Source organism: Eucalyptus grandis, chromosome 8 (genome assembly GCF_016545825.1).
Source record: "Eucalyptus grandis isolate ANBG69807.140 chromosome 8, ASM1654582v1, whole genome shotgun sequence".
Lineage (NCBI taxonomy): Eukaryota > Viridiplantae > Streptophyta > Magnoliopsida > Myrtales > Myrtaceae > Eucalyptus > Eucalyptus grandis.
The window spans coordinates 53,523,895-53,542,780 of NC_052619.1; the positions used below are offsets into that span (position 1 = coordinate 53,523,895).

Genomic DNA, 18,886 nt, shown 5'->3' on the forward strand with positions numbered 1-18,886 from the left:
AAATGCCACCATGGTTTCTTTCAATCTACTTCATGAGTTCGTTTTGGTTTAGATATAATCCCTTTTGACGATTTTCGTTGTGAATTAAATTACCACTAAAACTCAAGTTAAACTAGTTTTACCATATTTTATCGCATAAATTTTGTCAATTTACACGTTGGTAGTTCATGTAAGACCCTCGAAACTTGCTGGGTTGTACTTTAAATTTGAAGCTGATGACAATGAAGGATATATTCAAATGTGTAGGCTTTAATCGGTGACAGAAGCTCTATCATTCACCTTTTGGTTCTCCTAGGAATGGAGCTTCAGGTTTCAATGTTAATACAAAGCAATGTTGATAAGGAGGTGTGAGTATGGTCCGGGTTGGGTTGGTCCACCCCTAACCCTAGGACCAACCCGCATAGTGCTGGTCCTTAATTTTTGGGACCGAGGACCGGACCGATCTAGTGGATTTGGTCCGGTTCTAGGGTCAACTCAGGACCAACCGATAATTTTTTATTTCATTTTTTGTACTCCTTAAAAAAGCGATTGAGGACTGGACCGACCCACTGGGTTCGACGACGAGTGAGGTCAACTAAGAAAGGCAAGCAATGAGGGTCGAGTGGAGTGAGCATCGAATATAGTGAGCATCGAGTGCCGAGCAGGGAGCAAGCCAAGCAAGTGACACGAGCAACCCAAAGTGAGCGAGGCGAGTGTTGAATGGCGAGCAAAGAAGTTTTTTTTTTTATTTTGGCAAATTGAATACTAAGAGGACAAGTAAGATAGAAGAGAATGAGTACATGTTGTAAGGAGTTGTTTATGCCCATTTGGATGCCGTGAGGACTCCTAACAAAAACATTTTCCTCTTTCGTAAATTATGACTTTGCTGACGTCGTAAAAGATATTAAAAATCTAAGTTATTAAAGAACAATATAAAATTACTTGAAAGAGTTGTTTAATGTTGTTGACGCAATTTATTTTAAGATTTTCTATATAAAAAAAATTATAAATAATATATATATATATATATACCCTGAACTTCCAAGACCGAGAACCAACCCGCACAATGCTGGTCCAGGAATCCTAAGACCAAGGACCGACCCAGTCTCCTTAGGAACCGGACCAGGACCGGCAAAGTTGGGCCAATCCAGAGTCGATCTAGGGTTAACCCTAAACCGATGCTCACCCCTCAAGAGAACCACTCTCCCACAAAAGTCCTCTATGACAACTTGAGCTTTTTGCCTTGGCAACAACTAGGAGAAATTTATGGGGTCTTCCTATGCAAGTAAGCTTTGGCTAATTCAATTAACGTGTAGAATTGACAACTAGCCCACCAAGTAAAGGAAAATACAATTAAGAAAACAATTTATCTTTCCCAAAGCTTTGCGTCAAGGACTTAGTTGGTCTCTTGCACAATGTGCTTTGAGGGGTCATAATTAGCAATATATCCATTTAAACGATGAAGGAAATTTAGTTATTCGGGTTTCCACTAATGTTAATTCCTGTATATCAGAAAAAATGAAGGTAAAAGCTTACAACTCTCGTTCCAAACGCTAATCAGTGTTTCATGTCAAAAAGCCAAGATGACATAAATTGTTTACCTCTAAAAGTTAAGTTTTAGCAGAGGTTGCTGGTGGAAATGATACAAGACAAGGTCATCACCTGTTTTCAAGATGGCTTGATTTAACAGTCAATCTGCATAACTTCCTGCCAGGAAACTGTTGAAGTACTCGTGCCAAGAAGTCTTTGGTCAATGTGCCTGTAGGAGAAGGTGAGGTCACAGATGGAGAAGTGGTCTCCCAAGGCACTCTTTGCTTCACCTTACAAAACCAGTAAGTCTGGTAAACAAAGCCATTGGCCCAAGATCAGATTGAGAGGTAAACTTGTGAATGCATTCATTCAATGGAATTCATGGAGTTGTATTTACAAGGATGACACATTGACTTCATGCTATTTACATTCAGAGTGAATTTGAGTAGAGCTTTTATGCGTCTTGTGATGGATATGGACAACAGATCAAAGGAACACATTTCATGACCGTCATCACAGAGGTCCTAGATGATTTTTGAGAAACCAGGTGCTCACCCAGAAGCATTTTAACTGAAGTTGCTCTTGGCATCAGAGTTTGAAGGCAGCCTCAATGTAGAAGCAGAAGGATTCCTAGAAAGCATAAGATTTCCTTTGACATCTTCACCTCCATATTCCTTCATTTGTGCATCCATGACAATTTTGCACAATCCCCATGTCTCAGCCATTAATCCCACGCCATAGTAGACCAAATGGTCCGCGATGCTGTTACCAGTTACCAATCGCAGAGATGCACTCTCATCAGTTGTCCACATATATCCCTGGTAACAAAGGACTGACATTCTCTAGAACAAGCTGGCCTGTCACATGACTATTGCATCCAGCATGACAAATCCACAAACTAATTGCTTGAACAAGTAGCCACAGCTGAAACTACCTCATTACCTGCTACATGATGGATCTTCTCCAAAGCTATCACAAACTTTCTCAACTTAATAAACCAGACTACCAAATCCTATATTATACAGCCATACCTACAACAAAGGGAACATTCCAATTACATGTGAACATTGACATAGAAAAGATCATGAGTAGCCACCAGAGAAGCAGGTGGAATCAAATCATTTTTCGCATTATCACACATCAAAATGTTTATCTGAGGCTGTCTTTCAGCTAGTCGCCAATAATCATAAGCACTAGTAGACAAACAATAATTAAATTGTGTATAATTGCACGAAGCTTCAGAATAGGTTAAGACTAGGTTATCAGCCATCAGGAAGGGGACAGAGTATATAGCAAACATTATCACACGTCTTGAACTTTAGAATCAGTACGAAAAAACTCATGATGGCTCTTGCAGGAATGAGAGTTATTCAAATATTTCTGAAAAGTCATGTGCACAACGAACTACCCTGCTTTGCTACAAAGATGAAAAACAAAACAGTTATTCTTTATAAGCTGAAAAAAGAGAGTACATACATTGTCAGAATAAATGAGACTTGTTAGATAGGTTGGAAGAAATGCAAAGCAAATGTCAAAGTCAATCAGCGACAACTCTCTAGGGAAGTGATAGTAAGTCTTCTGTGGGAACCGAGAATAGTACGGAGGCAAATGAGGCACAATATCATGTCCATTAGTAATACATATTGTATTTGGCACGCGGTCACTGTAGTAAGATGCAAACACTGCATTGCCAATACGAGGTTGTCCAAATGTTAAAACCTAAACATCCCGTGCTTCATGTGACCTGGAAATGAAGTGTCCCCAGTTATACAAGTAGATCAGGCAAATACTGGTCTGGAAAAAGCCAGCTTCAGCACACATAATTAGACAGCCAAATAACTTGAATGTCCAAATAACTTGAATGTTAATACATCAATGGCACCGTCAGGATGGGCAGAAAAAAACAGTGCATAAAAAACCATTTATCACATTTCACATACAATGGGGAACAATAGAGCAGCCCTTTCTCTCCATGAGGTTTGAAGGTCTAGCGTTGCTCTGTCAAGTTCCAATCGACAATTTTCCCAACACCAAACTCCACACCCACAATAAAACCAACCCCACCCTCAGCTTCAAGGAAAGATGTTAACAAAATGGAATAGTGGGATTGGGGTGAATTCACGATCGAGGTGCATTTACATGCTGCCACGAGAAGCAATTGGATGCTGGTGGCGTGAGCCACATCCTGCTAATGGCATAAACGAAAAATTCCAGGTTCATGGTGAAAATGCCCCTTGAACTCCAAAACTTACAGTCATAAATAGCAAAGGAGAAACTAAACAAAAAAAAAAGGGAAGGGCCACAACGCATGGGCATGATGTCACAATTGAATATAGAACAATTTTCAGCAAGAAACCAGAAAGCAAAAGTAAAATTTTAAAATCATTTGTGTTACGACAAAATGTTATGCTTGCCACTAGTACTTCGAGAAAAGGTATAGTCTAAAGTTTATGCAACCTATGATTCTATCATAGGCCACATGAATGTTTGACTCTAAAAAAAATCACCACTTGTCATGGAGAGAGAACAATGGGACATGACCTTGGGATGGGTACCATTTCTGGCACCAGTTCCACAACGGGTGCCTAGAAAAGTAGGCTGGGCCACTCTATTTAACAAAGCGGAGATAAAAAGCATGATTTGGACATCTTAGAATTGGCTCCAGCCCACTAGTCTAACTGAAGAGGAGCTGCTTCATTTGACTAGAGAGAGACAGTCAGCACCAGCGCACGAAACACAAACTTGGGAATCGATATATAATCTATCTTAAAATGCATTAGCTCTTTAAGATTACATGACATAAAATTTGAGCTTTAAGTGCCTAAAAAGGTTATGCGTCCAGACCATAAACATATCAACAATCCCATAAAGTTTCCAGCAAGTGAACTTTGTAAGGAATAGTTGGATGTCCTTACCCACCACATTTAAGTAATCAACCAACTCAAAGCTCCAAATCTTAACATGCATGACTCAATTCACATAACTAGATACTTCGACAATTGGTGATTCGCGTAAAGACTGTGCACCCCATTCTGCTTGTGTTTTGTCTATGTGTTGATCTAACAAAAACATAAGAAAACAAGATGCTATGTATGATGAATTGTAAATACAAATATGAGAGCCATAGAATGTTCAAGATCCATGCAAAGAGTCTAGACACTTCAAGGTAGAGTTGGCAGAGAATTCCAGATAACTCCTAACAGACCAAAACTGAATAGTTGAAAGAACACAATAGAAAAGAAACAAATAAAATTCACAAGTCCCAGGCATAACAGTTTTTCAATTTATCTTACCACAAAATCGAGTCCACAAAAAGATGCCATAGCCCTTCCCATAGAATGTCCTGTCACCACGACGTTGATGTCTCCACATAAATCCTTGGCTCTTGTAACAGCATCCAAAATACCAGGTCGAATTGTCGTATTGTGATAAGCAAAATAAAATCCATGATGAACCTAAGCAACAATCAATAGAGTAAGACCGTAACTCAATCCCAATCAGAAGTATCCACAGGTTGCGAGAGGCTCATCATCTTTAGAACTCACCATGGCACCAGGCATGCCAGGGTAATTTATTTATGTCAAGATGTTTCCAGTAGAGATCTTCGACCCAATTTTGTATGCTGTAGACATAAATAGAAGCAATCACTAACTGAAAAGCTCAAATGATAAAGAGACGTGACAGAATTTTCACAGAACGAAATTAGTGAAGTATGTGATCTCCTCATGACTCCATCTGAAATTACAAGAAAGTAACTTCCGTGTCTTGGTGGAAATGATTCACCCTTTTTCTGTTTGTATGGACAGCAGTCCCATGTGCCTTGTATACACATTCACTGAGGGTGCTCTTCTTAGCTTAAATTTTCATCAAATCCTTTGCATGTCAATTGTAAGGGGAGGAGTTGCAAAAGTTAACATTCATACCCATGTTCTTGGGTACCTCTGAAAGCTATGACCATAGCATTAAGGTCCTTGGCCACCCCAACATATGCCTATACATATAAAATAGTTTAGAAATAGAGACAAACAAATATATGCAATTCAAACATAGAGGCATCACAAGCATCCAATTGATAGGCCACCGTAAAACGATTTATATACCTGTAAGCAGTGCTGAACGTCAACTATCAGTTCAATGACTTCGAATCCCTGCTTTCATATCAAAAAGGCATTAATAAACAGTTCAGAAGCTCATAAGACAAGGTAGCATATGCCCACAAAATCTCATCTTAAAAAATTGGGTATTTAGTACTAAAGATCCATTCTTCACGCAACCTTAGCATAAAAAGTAGTCAAATTACCTTGGTCTTTCCATCACATCTAGGACATGTCCAACTAAAAAGTTCTGTCCAATCTGACATGTAAACCTGCAATAAAAAGCTTTGCATTAATTTACAATTTTTTTGTATTGAAATGGCGAAACTTGATGCGTAACAAGAAGCTCTAGGCAAATGCGAATTTTTCATTTTTTTAGAGAACACTTATGGCTGATGCATACTCCACCAATATCGTGGCTAGAGTGTGATTGTAAATAGCTTTATGAGCCCTGGACCTCACTTTAGGCTCTGCATTTACCAGTAGATAAAATTTTGGATTGAAATGCGGTCACACTCATTCAATCACAAGTGATGAATCAAGTTTCTTATGACTCTAAAAAGCTATTATGACAAATCAAGTGAGGGGAACACTTTAAGGAAACATCAACTCGAAACAACATTCAGTATGTCTTTGAAGTCCTTCTTCATGAACTGAAGAAGTATTTACAAAATCCAATGCAATCAAGGGGGAATACGTAAACAACATAACGCACCGCTTTCCCACAAAACTACTCCACAAAAACCTACAGGCTACAGTCCATAACTCGAGTGAACAAAAGCTGAACAGCCAATGTTTGATCACTCTTAAGATGCTCAACATATTTTTTCCCCAAAGTAGAAAGAAGAGTAAGATTTGCATCAAACAAATATAAGGAAATTCCATCAATCTGACCCTATTCCAGGCGTGGCGTTGATCCAACTTGGTAATCTAAGGGCTTAACAGAACCAACCAAATACAACTCAACGCCCGTCCTTCATATGCTTTGAAAATACCCAATTGTACACCAGAGGGATCATATAGCTATAGTTTTGCCCCATTCAATCAGGTACTCCAGCTCCACGACACAGTCAACGATTTCCCCCAACCCTGAAAAGCCTAATCCCCTAAATTCACAATACAAATCTCACTGTCCGTGCTCAAAAACCGACGTACTCAATCCTAGCGCCTTTCTATTCGCGCCTTCTCCCAATCAAAACTCCCCATCGGAGAATCAGAGCAGTTGACTGATGCACGAACGCGAACTGCAATTACCTCTCGCCCCGCTTGCGGCAACCAAGCACGTCAGAACAACCATCGCCCTCAACCCCGACCCGCTCCGCTCCATATCCTGCAACAGAAAACGGATCCAACAGCGTCGTCGAGAAAAGGACCAAAAAAAAAGCACGAAATCACGCCAAAAAAAAAAACTCCAATCTCCGCACCTTTCATGTACGCAAACAATCACGCGCTATCAAAACGGCGCGAATGGACTTTTATTATGGTGATTGAGAGCCGCAGCAACGTATCATTCCTGATTTGCCCTTGCTTTCTTCCTCCGTCGGCGGGCATATTCCGTGTCGCGTTCGGTGATTTCGTCGCTTGCACGAGGGCAACGAAGGAAGTTCATCTGAAATCGGGGACCGTTGAGAATCACCGGGTGGCGATTTCTTCTGTTTTCTTCTGCTTTTGGACAAAATTTGGGGTTTTTGTCTCCCCCTTTTTGGAGCTTCCCTTGGGTTTCTCCACGTCAGCACTTTGACTCGCGGCTTGGCTCAAACTAGAATTCCAAATGAATAAATAAAAAAAGCTAAAATTAATGCTAATATTCGTGGAGGTATATGGAAATGCAAGTACTACTTCGGACTAATGTTTTAGAATTCAAGCTCGAATCGATCTAATAACTTGACTCATTCGAATTTGAAAAGAATGTTAGTATGTTTGAGTGATTGGCGAGTCGAGCTTCATTGCAAATCGTGGAACCTACTTCTCTTGATTTAAGGGAGAGCTGTGGAAGGCGACTTGCTGTATGTATTGATTCTCGATGCTCTCGCTGTTTTTATTGAGTTGGATACAGTAGTTATTATTTGGGTTAATACCATAAAAAACTCCAAATTGACACATATTTGACAAATTTACCATAAATTAATTTTTTGATTACTAAAAATTTATATCGATGCACATGTGACAAATTTACTCATTATTAGTCAGTGTTAAAATTTATTATTAAATTGTTGAGTTAGATAACGTGTACTGCTAACGGATATACTAGTTTAAAATTTTACATTTCATTAGTTTACATTAAACTGTTAAATTGCCAAGTTTAATGACAGTTGACATATGTACAAATTTAAGGTTGTACCTTCCATTTATCATAGTTATCATGGTATTTATCCAATTAAACAAAAATTAACGAAAAATAAATTTGTCATAAATGTACCATATTAAAGTTTTTTGTAGTAAGTTCATCAAGTGTATATCAGTTTGGGATTTTTTTATGGTTAAAATATTAATTTAGGGTAAATTTATCACGAATGCATTAATTTTGAATTTTTCGTGATATTAACTCTTTTTATTTTCGTGATATTAACGTGACCACATTTAGAATTGATAACTGCCTTAAAAATTATAGCGTTATCGTCTTATAGCTACTCAATGGAATGTATGAGTCGTACAAATATCGTGATTAAATGTTTTACATATAAAAAGAACATGAAGTACAATGAGTTTCTAATCTTGAACAAAAAGGTTGCAAGTGTACATTTTAAGAGGACAAAGATTGCAAATGAATTTTTATTTTTTATTTTGCATTTAGCTCACACTAATAATATAAATAAGAACATTAATACAAGGTGCATGCCATATTCGGTGGCTCTCACAAATTTATATTGATAGTGGAATATTTATAAAACTACAAGTGAAATCAATACATAATAACATTGACAACAACACGTGATACAATATGATACAACATGCCGACACGTCATTTCTCAAAAAATAAAGAATTCCAACATGTCGAGACATGTTGTATATTATATTCATATTTTATATATAAATAATAAATTATTATTTTCATGATTAATTCAATCAAATTAATCTGATTCAAATTCACAAATAAATAAGTAAATAAATAATCCTATAATAAATTTACACTAAAAACATTAATCCATAATTTATTAATATCCTTCATTGTTTCAATTTGACAAATTCAACTTCATTTCAATAAAAAGAAAAAACAAGTAATTCACATTATAGACTTGCGTGTTAGACGTGTCGAAAAAAAAAAGAAAAACTTAAAGGTAAATTGTGTATCATGAAAATGAAAGTCAAAAGAAAAGATAAGAAAATATTAGGTTTTTCTTCTTTCTTAATTTGTTATTTTTATTATTGATTGTTATTTTTTTTTTCACATATATATTTTGATAATTCATTTATTGAAATTTTTAAAATTGATCTCGTATGTTGGAATTGTGTTCGGAAACTCGTATGCCGAAATTCCAACTCTAGTACCAAAAATGTCGAAAAAATTGGTTAGAAGTTGGATTTTCCAACACGTATTGACCAAATATTTTAGAATGTTAGACACGTATTGAAGCATCGACACGACACAAAAACTCCCAGAGAGTGTCAATGCTTCCTAGCAGAAAAACAATAGGTGAGAGTTAAGAAAAATTATCATGAAGAGCAAAATAATCAATTTCATAGACACCCAATCTTTTCCTTTATATGTAGTAGAGATAAATTAATTGGTGTGACTTAGGTCAAACTTTACAAGCACAAAACTGATTAATACACTGCTCATTTTTTGTTGCTAGGCCTATACACAACTAGTTTGCTTAATAAAAAGAAGACATGAACACGAAAAAATAGCAAATCCACCCCCGAACATGTTAGCTCAACGATAAAGAGGCCGCATGGTCCTTCGCGAGTTCATAAATTCAAGTCATATCAAGAACGAATTTCCGACTAGTTAGAATCCTGAGCATTTACAATTTCCTTCCAAACTTATAGCGTGTTGATAGAATTTATAATGATGGACTCATACACGTATTAATAAACATATTAGTTGTGTTTCAAATTAAATGCACTATAATGATTGAGGAATCTTATGGTGATATCAAGAGTGAATGGCCATAGTAATCATATTTTCATACTATTTTTTTTGGACAAGATATTTTCATACTTCTTTATTTATCAGAAAAATTTCGCAACCCATCACGGCGTGGGCGGCAAGGCCAGGCTGGACCACCCCCCCCTATCCTCGAGCCGCGGGTCCATCTCGCGCGCTGGCCAGCGCCGGCTTTAGTTCCCGTGGCGGGAAACGAAATTACATTTCTCCCCACCCCCCTCCTGACTGGCGGGAAATTTTCGCACCCAGTCGTACATAACGAAACCGAATAATGGAAAAAAAGAAGAAGAAGCCGGAATTAAAAAAACCCAATCGATAATTGAAAGTCATAATAAAAGCGAAGGGACTATTTAAAACAAAATTACGAAAAAGCGCAAACCCTCCTCCCCATCCCTCGCTTCCTCCATTTTTGGACACCGACTCCGATCGAACGACCCGCTCCCCGCCTCCGCCCCCTTTTAATTCCGATCGTCGCTTCGGATTCCGATTCGGCCTCTCTCTCTCTCTCTAGAACGAGCAGCGACGAACTCATCGATCGACCGATCTCGCCAATCTCCGCCGTGAGCAGGTCTTCGGCACCGATCGCGATGGCGAGGCCCTCGAAGCAGCAGGCGTTGTCGGCCTGTCGGACGGGTCCGAGGAGGAGCAGCCGCGGCTCGACGAGTCCGTCAACGAGGAGGACGAGGAGGAGCTCGACGCCGTCGCCCGCTCCGCCAGCTCCGCCGACGAGGATGACGCCGCCCCCGCCGCCGCCGACGACGCCGACTAGAATGGTGAGGCCGAGGAGGAGGAGGAGGACAATGAGGTTCGGTTGCTCGGCTGCGTCTCTCTCTTTTTTTTTACTGGATTAGTTGGGAATTTCGGCGCCGGATCATTTCATCGCACGATTTCCTCCGATCATATACTCTCATATGAATCGCACACTTCCTCCGATCATATACTCTCATATGAAATTCAAAAATCAAATAAAAACAAACTCTAAGGATGTCTTTATCTTGCTGAGAATTTTTTTGTCGCAGGAAAATGCTTTTAGGAAAATTCAATTTCAAAGAAAGGGAATTCGAAAAATTTGATTATGGTGAAAACAAGTTGAAAAAAACTGATTTCATCGTAATTGGTAATAAGTGAATTCACTAAATCCGGCTTGTATCATTAAAAAGTAACATGGAATGACTAATAGACTAGAATCTCCGTTTATTTTATAATCCATCGAAATAACAACGATTACAAAGAAATTAAGATAGAAATTAAGAAATCATATTTGTAAAATATTAGATATCATCGTGCCTTGGGAATGTAGAAAAATTGAGCATTAATAAAGTATATTCTTCTCACTTCAAAGCATAGAAGGAAATAAGGGTAATGATTCCTTCTTGCCAAGTTGTTTTTCTCTAAGCTTATTGTTTTTAGGGTTCATACCACGAAAAATCTCAAACTAATATATTCATGATAAATTTACCAAAAATTAATTTTTTGATTACTAGAAACCCTAAACCGATATATATATGATAAATTTATCCTCTATTATTTTCCGTTAAATTTGATCAATATTGCGAAAAAGTACAAATTAGTACACATGTGATAAATAGAGGATAAAATCCCAAGCTAATATACTCGTTAATTGTCAAAATTTAATGTCTACTTTTGTTGACTTGACTCTGAATGAATTTGCCATTTATTTAGGGACAAAAGTCAATTCTAATCCCAAAATTTGTGCACCGCATAGTGCAGTGATTTTGTGATTTTTCACATAAAGAAACATAAATAATTGCCAACTTCGGTAGGCTAGAGTGATGCTTCAAGGAATCATCCTTATTGACCAATTTTTGCACCAAATTGGCCCATGACTCTCTTTGCATATTCAGCCAATCATATGGCTTATAAGTTCAATGACCTACCCAAAAGTCATTTGAAAAGATATTTCATTTTTATTTCCTTGATATCTCTGTGGCGTAAGAACAAAGGTCTTTGATAGTTAAGGCTTACATCTAATATGAAAAGTCTCTTTTCCTTTAAAAATAGAGGAGTTAAAGCAATGGGATCCCATCTATTTTCTCTTCTTCCTGCAGCTTCTGAGCTATAATGGAGGATGCTCAATTTTGATTTGAATGGAAGGAATCTGATTTAAAAAAAAAAAAAAAACCTGTAACGAGACTTTTTGGAGTATTGTTTTACTAAAACGAGACCTTCACATGTGTTAGTGACAGGCAAGACCAGCTCGAAGAATAGGGAGGAAATGAAGAGAGCTGTAATCCAGTCCGTATGCGGCATTTGGCGAGGGCAACCCCGAAATGATGGATTTTCTACCTACGCATCCTGATTGAAATTGCCATAGTTTCCCAAACTTCTGCTGTGGTTTTCAGGTTCGGAGAGCATGAAAAACAGACGGGGGTCGTCTTCCCCAAAATAGCCTCGATACTTTTTCCTTGACTGGGACACGTCCCTGTCCCGAAGGTGAGACTGTAATTATGTATAAGCAAAGCCACAAGTGGGTCTTGGGCCTTGTCATTCTCGTGAATTTGTGGGCAAGGGTGTGGGCATTTATCACGACACAGTGTTATTAGATAATTCAATGCAAGGAGGAAGACACATTTGACACCGTGCAGTCCGTTTCGGGGTAAAAGCAAACTCTACGAAGACATGATCGTTAAAATACTAATTGGCCCTTGACTCTCAGCATAGTATGCCAATCCCGTCTTCTACTTTTAATGACCCACAGAGATCTCCATATGTAATTGTAGCTTTTGAAAGTGATTTAGATTTCGCAATATATTATGCTAATTTTGCTGCTATACAGTTCAAATTCTTTTCTTCGAGAGAAGATTAAGAGAGATCAATGGAGGGGAGGCAATGCTTGGTTTATTCATCATTCAATTGATCGTTATCCAGACCGTGAAAAGCTTATGATATTACACATGCTAACTCTTTACAAGTGATTTTGGTTGGCTAAAGAATGGTTGATAGAAGTTGATTTTGGCAGAATAGCTTATTTTGGTTTCTATCAAGTAAGTATTGTGAAACTTCATTTACAAAATCTTCTTATCGTGAAATACGGAATTTTTAGTTATCATGACATTGATCTGGAAACTTAGAAATGCTTGCAAATAAACACCATCCTTTTAAAAATATTTTGATTTTTAAATAGTCTAACTAATCGTGTCATCAATCAATAAAAAAGTTGTTACTATCTAATTCAACTAAATGGAAAGTACAAATGTGACATTCCAGATTTTCAACCCTGTTTTCTGCTGAATAAATCGAGCATTTCATTGATGCGCCTATAGGGCTATTCTCAAAGTTGATCACTCTTGAGATAACTAGACTACCTAGGGAAGCCATTAAGGATTTTAAGGCAAATAGATTTCTCGACCGTGTCCATCTTTAGAGATCATTACGACACAGATATAAATCAATTCGAGATCAGAGATAGGTTGGTTCGACTGAGATATGTGGCTAATCGTGGGTGACACCACTAAATTGGAAAATTCTCGTCGACCAACACTAGACTGATTTTCTTATTGTTTTGGTACCATGTGTTCGTATTTGGATCATCGGGATTTTCACGACAATCGAGAGTCGCCAATGAGTCGAGTGGGTTCATAGTGGCTCAAAGAAAATCGACCACGGGTAATTTGCACTAAAAATTTCTAAAAGTTACCCCAATAACTTAGGTCACACTACAAACGCATCGAATGGAAATTAACTGTGAATTCGAACCCGATTTTAGAAATTGAAAGTTCTGTGGTGTCACGAGCTATTATAGGAACGTCGACTCAGTCTCCGAAGATTTTTCAGAGATTCCGGGATTTTTTGCGAAAATCCGTTTCGGACGTTGCGAAAAATTTACGGAAATTCGTATGGGCCAAATTAAAGGAGATTTGGACTTCCATGCCGAGCAAGTGTTGGGGACTTGTAGAAAATTGTTCGGGGTTTTTCGTCAGCAAAATCGGACCTCAATTTGGGAAATTGTTGATGGAATCGAAGCTCAAAATTCAATGAAATTCGGATCTAGAAGAAGAAAGCAATTTTTGGCTTTAAATTGGATAAGTTGGTGGATTTATTCGGCAAGAAAGTAATAGAGACCAATGGGATAAGTTTGGATTGCTTCAAGGGGACCAAGCATTGAATGAATTGGCTAAAGATTTTAGACTTTTTGTCTCTCCCTCTCTCATCCGACTTCTCAAGCAAGCTGCCGTGACCGACCCCCTCTTCTTTGTCTCTCTCTCTCTCTCTCACGCAAGACAATCGAAGCTCAGCCACGCATTCTCTTTTCTTTCCCCTGCCTTTTTTCCTTTTCATCTTCCTGCAGCCGAATGCTTCCTCCTTCCTCTTCGTAACCCCACGCCGGTCAAACCTCAAACTCACAGAAGCATTTTCTTTGACCGAAGCCCCCACCGCCCAAAGAAATCCATCGAACTCCCTTTTTGCTCGATTTTTTTCAGCTCATTAATGCCGTGGATTTCATTCGCTCGAAGACTCCACCGAGCTGCCACGTTCAGTCAACAAACCAACCGTAACCCCACCTTCGCTCATCTCTGCACGCGTCTCTCACTACCCCACCGATCTTCACTCCACGCGGCCAGGAATCCAGCTGCCATCTTCGTCCATCTCTTCTTCAACCGAGGCAAGCAGCTGCTTCCTTGCATCGACACCAGCGAAGTTGCTCCACTCTCGGTTGTCTGGCCGAGTCAACAAAATCAGTAAATTCCCCTTGAAGTTGACTCGAAGACGCTAGGAGCCGCTGCCACGAAGGTCAGCAACGTTCACCGAAGCGCGTCAGCAGCTGCTTCTTGATCTTCGCTGCTTCGGTTTCTTGCAGTCTTCGGCCCGCGCGTCTTCATTGCAGCTCCAATCCAACCTGTCTTCAGCCCAGCAGCTTCATTGAGCCCACGCCATTTGAAGCCCAATCAAAGTCAGGCCCACAAGAAATCAGCCCAACAGTTTCTTTAAAGCAAGATCAGCCCAGTAGTTTGAGGCCCAATTCAGTAGCCCAATCTTGAAGCCCAAGCCTGCGAAGCAAGTCAGCCCAAGCTCAGGCCCAAGTTCGGTCCAAGCCCAGAAATTTCTGCAGGCTTGTGAGGCTTTTGAGCCCGGCCCGAGTGTCCGCCGACACTGTCAAAAGTTTGGAATTCGGCCGCCGTCGCGGTGTCCCGGTTTCCGCTTTTAATCAAGTGAGTTTTACTCACTAATACTTTCTTAGTTTGCTAATTATGCTTAAGGGTTGATTAGATTTAATTAAGTGCAATTAGGTGGTTAGATTAGTTTAGGAGAATTAAATTAGTGATTTAATGATGCATGTTAGGTGGTTAGACTTAGTCATTAGCAAGTAGAGACATACTTCTATTTATTGAATGCATCTCAGATTTTCCCGACCCGTTTCAGCTCCAATAAGGCATTACGGGCCTAAATTGGATTTTTAGTATTTAATTATTAATTTTCATAATTAATTTAATTATTTATTTATTTTCTAGAAATTAGGCAAGGATAGTCGACGACCGGAATTTTATGCTGATTGTCGTGGCGTAGTCCGTTTATTTAATTGGGCTTTATTTTGTGCTGAATTGAATTATTTGTGAAATTGTGAATTATTCTTTAATTGGATAATCATTGGTTATTAATCGAAAAATAACCGGGCATCAGTTGATAATGCCAAAGAGATTTGAGTAGACCACAGAAAATGTGGGAGTTATGGAAATGAAAATATTATATTTTGGCTAAGGCCAACCGTGTCCCCACACATGACTATTTTATCGAGAATGATAAAATAGGAAATTGATTGAATGATCAAAATAGTATACTATATCATCCTACAAGTTCTTATATGTTCGCTTAGTGAGAGCAAAAGATATCTTGGTGTACTATATCACCAAGGGTGATATGTCACTAGCGTGAGCGAGACACTTTATCGATTTAGAGTGAGCATCGGGAGTATACTATATTAGCCTGCGGGTGATATGTCAGCTTAGTAAAAGCAGTATACTGGTATACTATATCAGCCTACGGGCGATATGTCAGCTTAGCGAGAGTAGTATACCTTAACCCTATCAGCTTAGTTCGAGCTATATTTTCTATTTATTAGCTTAGAGTGAGCAGTCCTGGACTATGGTCGGACTTATAGATATTATGAGATGAGCCTACCAAGAAAGGGTCGAGATGACATGTAATCGACTAGGTCGATTGATCATTGCTTTGATCTGATGTAGTGAATTGATTGATTGAATTGAAATGACCAATGAATGGTCCGATTGACATGAAATCGACTAGGTCGATTGATCGAGATATCGATCTGTGATGTGATTGCTTAGGTGCCTATTGAACTGTGCTAATATGCATGTGGAATCTGAGGCCAAGGTAAGTCCTCTGACCCGTGCGTGCATAGGCAGCGCGGTTAGCGTATTAGTTTATTAATCGAGTCTTAGAGGGTAGAACTTGCTGAGACGTGGTCTCAATGGTTATTGAATAACCATTTCAGGACTCTGATGAGGAGCTTGAGGAGGAGGAATCTAAAGAGGAGAACCTTGATGTGGAACCGGATGAGGAAGAAGATTTTGGAGAAGAAGATGACCACAAGGAGGATCCTGAGTACGACCCGGATGAGGACTAAGATGTCATCCTGTTTTCAGACCTTGATTTTATGTGGTTAAATGTTAGATTAGACTACCGTGAATAGTATTGCATTATATGCTTTGAGGGGCCTGTATAAAAGTGTGGTTGTGAATTTCAATATGGAAATTACGGCCCTGCTTTTCTATCCCATTGTTTTATTGTCCGAGGATTTATAACTGCTTCCGCATGCGCTATTAAAAAGAAAGGGTCGGCAATACGTAGTCCTGGGATATCGTATTATGAAATCGACCAAAGATGAAGGATGGACACGTGACCGAGGATCAGGGCGTGACAACAAAAGTGTGTCATATATATAATTTTGCCTTGCATTAAAATACAATCATTAGATTAAAAATTACATGAGATTGGTCAATGTGATCTTGATACGGATGCCGACGTTCTAAACCTAAGCCTCACTATGCCTCGTTTTAACGTGGCATTAACATTAGCAGCTACTCCCAGAAAGAGAGGAAAAATAAGATAGAATAGCGCACCAGGGGTGCAAGAAGACTGAAACATCACGGGACTAGAAGGGCAAAGTCAAAGTCTACGAAGACTTGGACTACCAACAGTCTATGTTGAACGAGCTCTGCTCCAAGAAGGAACCACACCCATGACTCATTCATCTCGTACTTTGTGCCTCACAGCCAGACTTTCATAAACATAGAGATTTAATCAAAAAGAAAAAAAATGTCACTAGATCACTTTGTAAAATCCAGCACTGACTTATTGTTCTCTCATTCACTGGCAAAAAAATAAACAACAAATTGATCTCCAATTATCATATTCACCTATAATTTCATCTTGCAATTTCCTCCGATTAAATACCATCACATGAAAATTGAAAATTATATATATATAAAAAAACTCTTAGGGTGTGTTTATCTCGATGATGATTTTTTTGTCGGGGAAAATGTTTTTAGGAAATTCAATTTTAGAGAAGGTAAATCAGAAAAAAAAAAATTGATTATGGTGAAAACAAGTTGAAAAAAAATTAATTTTATCGTAATTGGTAACGAGTGAATCCACTAAATACGGCTTGTATTGTTAAGAGTAATACGTAATGACTATTGTTAAGAGTAATACGTAATGACTAATAAACTGGAATTGATATTGTCTTCATTTATTTTGTAAACCTTCAACATAAAAAAATCGCAAAGAAATTAGGATAGGAATCAAGGAAAATGATTCCTTTTTATCAATACATTTTCTCTAAGCTTATTATTTTTAGTTCATGGTAAACGTTTTCCATCGATCAAATAGTTTTACGTAATTCAAACACTAGAAAGCATGGAAAAAAAAAAATTCCAAAAATGATTTTCCACCAAACACACTGACCTTGACTTAAATAAAGAAGAAAGAGCGTGAGAGACAATTCCATCTTTTTTTTCTCTTGTTTTTTTGGGAAAGTATTATCCTTTGGAACAAAATTGCTTGAGTGTTTGCAAGCTAATGTTGTTGATAAATCCAGACCAAAAAAATAAATAAAAAGACGTTGATAAATATCAAATTTGTATGACAATAGACCATATAATTGATGCCAATAAAAAGATCTATGGTGAACAATCATACTATTTTGTATTCTTTCTTTGTCCCAAAAAGAAGAGGAATAAAAGTGAAATGCTAAGAAGAAGGTGGACGAATGTAATGTCTCAAGCGCACAAAAGAAAGGCAATAATATAATCCAATCCATTCCACTTTTCTTAAAATGAGTTGAAAAACACTTAACTAAAAGTATCAAATTGCTTGGTCAATATCGATCACCAAGTAAACAAAATCATGGAAATGATAAGTGCTCAAATAAGTGAAATGCTGATTATCGAAATTCATGGAATGACTACCACCAGAGAGATGACTATTGTCCAAATCATATATAATCAGCTTTTACATAATTTTAGAAATTGTTGCTTTCATCCTGATATCCAAAACAAAAGGGAAGATGGAAAAACAAGATCTCAATGACGATTTTTCATGAACATAACTACGAAAAGAAATTCCTCCTGGCCGGGAAAAGAAGAGGGCAAAATTGGAAGGAGCAATAATTAATAATTTCTTGCCACCGAAATGCATCCTCATGTTTCTGGTTTTTTTACTCACGGGCTTCTTTTGACTAGAATCTTGCCGACAACACAAAGGCAAGCTAATCTCAAAGCATGGGCGGGTTTTCTTTTCCACGTTAGCGTTACCCACATCTTCCTTTTTCCTTTGCTTTGGTGCTTTATTTTTTTCATTATTACTTTGCTTTTTTGACAAGACTTTCCTTGGATTCTCACGGCCAGTTTCGCCGTAAATGACGGGTGAGGTCCTTATGGGTTAATTACTTCGATAGTTCATTGATTTGCGGCCACCATTTCACTAATGATTTTTTTTTTTTTTTTGTCAGCAGCATTTGAGAAATGATTCCATAACACATTCAATATTTTTCTGGGGATTTACAATGAGAATTTGTAAAATAATGAGCATTCACCATTGCACATAACAGATGTAGATTTTTATTTACTTTGATTTTGAATGAATCTGTCCATTTATTTGGGGGCAAAAGTCCATTCTAATCCCAAAATTCTGCACT

General features: G+C 38.2%; 1 pseudogene; it reads right to left on the reverse strand.

Annotated features, from left to right (window-relative positions):
• Nucleotides 1–4,681: 4,681 nt before the first annotated feature.
• Nucleotides 4,682–7,076, reverse strand: LOC120287653 (annotated as a pseudogene).
• Nucleotides 7,077–18,886: the final 11,810 nt, after the last annotated feature.